The 4,834-nt window shown below is 45.1% G+C and overlaps 1 pseudogene; it reads right to left on the bottom strand.

Annotated features, from left to right (window-relative positions):
• Positions 1-2,375: 2,375 nt before the first annotated feature.
• On the bottom strand, positions 2,376-3,485 carry LOC142853775 (surfeit locus protein 6 pseudogene; annotated as a pseudogene).
• Positions 3,486-4,834: the final 1,349 nt, after the last annotated feature.

Here is a 4,834-nt window from a genome sequence, read left to right on the forward strand (position 1 = left end):
TTCTGAGGAGTGGATGAGGGGGTTGGAGTGGGGAAAAAAGTGGAGGGCATGAGGGGAGGGGAGAGAGTGGGAACTAGGATTGGTTATGTAAAATGAAAAGCGATAGCTTGTTTTCTTTTAAAAAATAAATAAAATCAGATGAGATATAATAAGGGGGTAGAGAAAGAAAGAATGTGGGCCAAGTAAGCCATGGGAAGCAATCCAATAAACAGCTTCCCTCCATGGCCTATACATCAGTTGCCACCTTCAGGATCCTGCTCTGTTTGAGTTCTTGTCCTGACTTCTTTTACTGATGAACAACAGTGTGTAAATGGAAGCCTTTCCTCCTTAGCTTGCTTTTGGTCATGGTGTTTCATCATAGCAACGAAACCTTAACTAAGACGTTAACCCTACATGTCCGTGAGTATGAGAGATCTTTCTACCTTTGATATAATCTTTTATTCCTTAATTAAAGACTTGGAATTTACTCATACAAGTCTTTCACTTGCTTGGTTTGAGTTACTTCCAAGATATTTTTATATTATTTGAGGCTACTGTGAAAGGTGTTTTGTCTTAGTTAGTGTTTTATTTCTGTGAAGAGACACCAGGACCATGGCAGATCTTATAAAGGAAACCATTTAATTGGAACTGGATTACAGTTAAGAGGTTTAGTCCATTATCATCATGGTGGGAAGGATGTTGGCACACAGGCAGACATGGTAGTAGAGCAGGAGTTGAGAGTTCTGCATCTGGATCTGCAGGCACAGGAAGTGACAGTGACACACTGGCCAGGCTTGAGCTTCTGGGACCTCAAAGCCCACCCCCTAGTGGCACACCTCCAACAAAGACACACCTACTACAGCAAGGCCACAGTTCCATGGGCCTATGGGGATCATTTTTATTCAGACTACCACAGTGTTGTCTCCCTGATTCCCTTCTCAGTCCATTTGTCATTTGTAGAAGGAGGGCTACTGATTTTTGTGATTTAATTTTATATCGAGCTACATTTCTGCTGAAAGTGTTTATCAGCTATAGGAGTTATCTGGTGGACCTTTCAGGGTCGCTTATGTATACTATCATATTATCTTCAAGTAAATAAACTTTGACATCTTCTTTTCTAATTTGTATCCCTTTGATCTCCTTCAGTTGTCTTATTGCTCTAGCTAAGACTTAAAGAATAACATTAAAAACACAGAGAAAGTGTACAACTTTGTCTTGCTCCCAATTTTAGTGGAAATGTTTTGGTTTTCTCTCTATTTAAGTTGATACTTGCTATGGTGTTGCTGTAATTGCCATTATTATGTCGAGGTATGTCCCTTTTATTCCTAATCTCTCCAGAATCTTTATCATGAAGGGGTGTTAGATTTTGTCAAAGGTTCATTCTGCATCTAACTGAGATGATCACATGTGTTTCATCTTTCATTCTGTCTATATGGGGGATTACAGTTATCAATTTACATATACTGAACCATCCCTGCATCTGTGGAATAAGGCCTACTTGCTCATTATGGATGATCTTTTTTTTTTCGGGAGGGGGGAGGAAAAGGTTTATTTCATGTTAATTTCCAGGTAACAGTACATCACCAAGAGAAGTCAGGGCAAGAACCTTGAGGCAGAACTAAAGGAAGAGCCATAGAGGAACATCACTTACTGGTTTGTTCCCCATGGCCAGCTTTCTTATCTAACCCAGGACCACGAGCCCAGAGGTGGCACTGCCCACAATGAACTGGGCCCTGCCACATCATTCACCAGTAAAGGAAGTGGACCACAGACTTGCCCGCAGGCCAGTCCAATGAGGTTGTCTCCTCAGTGAGGCTCCCTCTTCTCAGATAACTCTAGCTTATGTTAAACTGACATAAACTAGCCAGCACACTACTACTTCCCAAGCCTCTGACAGCAACTGGCTCACAGGAGGCCATGTTACCCAAGGCACACCCTGTAGATCCCAGAAAGACTCTGGGTTTTGAAGCTCTGGCCCAGAGACAGACCTAACAGGATCATATTCCCCTGAGAACTCCTGTGGGCTCCCTTCTGTTGCCAGGGACTTGTGAACACTGAAGCAGTAGTCAAGGCCTTTTGTTCTCATGACTACCAGAAATACAGGTGGGTAGGAAGGTCAGGTGGGCAGCTCACCTCAACTGTACTACCTTGCTTCTGGAGTCTTCAGAAACATGAACACACACACAGAGACAGACAGAGAGACACACACACCCTCACAAGACTTGGGCACAGATCCTCTTCATTCCTCCCAGGGACTGGAGGACACTGTTCTACTTAAGGACAATGGCAAAACATCCTCTTGGCACACGACTGGAGCCCTTACTATGGCTGTGTGGTGCAAGAACGCATCAGTCTCACATAGGAGACCAGCGGTCTGTCACCTACGTGTCTGGCCAGGAATGTGGCAGGTGCAAGCTGCTCAGGAGAGGCCTGCACGCTCCAGGTCCTGTGGCAGTATCCGGCCCTTCTTGCGGGCCTTCTGCAGCCGCCGCTCAGCCTTCGCGGCCTTCTTCTTGCACAGGTTCTTGCGCCGCTTGTCCTGACGCTGCTGCATCTTCTCTACCACGTGCTCTGAGCGCTTCTCCCACCTGCGCTGCCGCTGTGCCTTGCGCTTCTCCTTGCGCTTCAAGGCTTCCCTCAGCAGTTGCTCATTGTCACGGATCTTCACACCCTCCGCCTTGTACAGCAAGTTGGTCCATTTCGTCTTGGCCTCCAGTTCTTGGGCCTTGCCTGCATCCTGGTCTCGCAGCTCCTCCAGCCGGCCCTGCCGCGCTTGCAGACGCTCCAGCAGCTGCCTGTAGTTCCTGCCCGTCAGTGGTGTCAGGTTCCCTTTCACCTTCTGCCGCTTCTCCTTCTTCCGCTGGGGCTTGCTGGCTGGCTCCTCTTCAGTCACGTCCACCTTATTAAAGATAAGCCCTGACTCCTGCGGCTCCTTGCAGGCCACATCTGGGGGTGCCTCAGCCGGCTCCTCCTTATTCTCAGCCTTTGCAGCCTTCTCCTTTGCTTGAAGCTCCTTCCGCTTCCTCTTCTTCCGTTCCCTCTCCTATTTCCTCCGCTGTCTTTTCTCTAGGGTGGCAGCTGACAGCTCTTTGGTGCTACCCTGGCCCTGGGCCAGCTGCATCTTCTCATGCAGCCGCTGGCGCAGGAAATCCAGTGCAAAGACAGAGTCAGGTGCTGTGGCTTGGCCATCTTTAGGAGACTCTAGGGACCTGGAGTTCTTCTCTTGTTTGGATACCATTGGCTTCTTAGCCCTAGACAAGGTGGGAGCCGTCTTCCCTGGGGCCTTAGTCTTGTGTTCTGCAGCTTTCTGTTCCTGATCCCTAGATTTCTTCTGTGTTTTCTTCCTTTTCTTTTTGGGGGGCCCGGCAGCTTCCAAGCGTTTTGTTCTGACAGCCCACTTGCTCCCCTGCCTCTCGGGGCCAGGCTATGTGCAGATCTTCTTGGCCAAGTCCTGCAGATACGCATCCTTGGCTTGCAGAGAGGCCATGGTTGGAGGCCACGCTAGGAGGTTCCCCGGTCCCGAGCTCCGCCATAATCTTTTTGATGTGTTCTTGGATTTGGTTTGCAGGTATTTTATTAAGAATTGCTGTATCTGTGTTCATAAGGGAAACTGGTCTGCAATTGTCCTAGTTAGGGTTACTTCTGCTGGTTTATTGACTTACACTTCCACATCACTGTTCATTATCAAAGGGAGTCAGGACAAGAACTTAAACAGGGCAGAAACCTGGCAGCAGGTGCCGATGCAGAGGCATGGAAGGGTGCTGTATGCTGGCTTGTTCCCCATGACTTGCTCAGCTTCCTTTCTTGTCGAACCCAGACAAGGATGGCACCACCCACAATAAACTTCTCCTCCATGAATCAGTATTAAGAAGATGTTCTACAATCTTGCCCACAGCTCAATCTCATGGAGACCTTTTCTTAACTGAGGTTCTCTCCTTTCAGGCTTTAGCTTGTGTCAAGTTGATATAAAATGATCAAGGACAGTAAATCTCCTTCTTTGTTCAGTCTTTATGCGGTTTGGATATCAAGGTAACTGTCACCTTGTAATAAGAATTGGGCAATGTTCCTTCTGTTTTTATTTTGTAGAATAATTTGAGGAGTATTGGTATTAATTATTCTTTGAAAGTCTGGTAGAATTCTGTGCTGAAAACTTCTGGCCCTTGGCTTGCTTTGGTTGGTAGATTTTAAAGTACAGCTTCTATTTCATTAGAGGTTATAGTTTTGTTTAAATTGCTTATCTTGTCTTTACTTAACTTTGATAGGTAGTAAAGATTGAGAAAATTATCCATTTTTTAAAGATTTTTCCATTTTAATCAAGTACACATTTTTCTTTCTTTCTTTTTTGTTTTTTAAGACATGATTTTTCTTTGTGTAACAGCCCTCACTGTTCTGGAGTTCACTGTGAAGCCCAAGATGGCTTTGAACTCACAGAGATCTGCTTGCCTTTGCATCCAGAGTCAGCTGAAGTACACATTTTTAAAGTATGTCTTTAAGATTCTCTTGATTTTCTATGTGTGTGTTGCTATATCTCCCTTTTTATCTCTAATTTTACTCATTTGAATTTTCTCTCTCTGCCTTTTAGTTGTTTGGCTTAAGGGTTTGTCAATTTTATGGATTTTCTCAACCAACTCCTCGTTCCATTGATTATTTGTATTTGTTGCTGTTTGTTTGTTTGCTTCTGTGCCATCACTTTCAGCCCTTGGTTTGATTATTTCTCTTCACTTGCTGTCTACTCCTTTTGGGTGTAATTTCTTTTTCTTCTAGAGCTCTCAGGTGTGCTGTTAGATTGTTAATATAAGACCTTTCCATGTTTTTTTAAAACTTTTAGTGATTCCTTACAGATTTCATGTTATGT

The sequence above is a fragment of the Microtus pennsylvanicus genome, chromosome 7, assembly GCF_037038515.1.
Source record: "Microtus pennsylvanicus isolate mMicPen1 chromosome 7, mMicPen1.hap1, whole genome shotgun sequence".
In the NCBI taxonomy this organism is placed as follows: Eukaryota; Metazoa; Chordata; class Mammalia; order Rodentia; family Cricetidae; genus Microtus; species Microtus pennsylvanicus.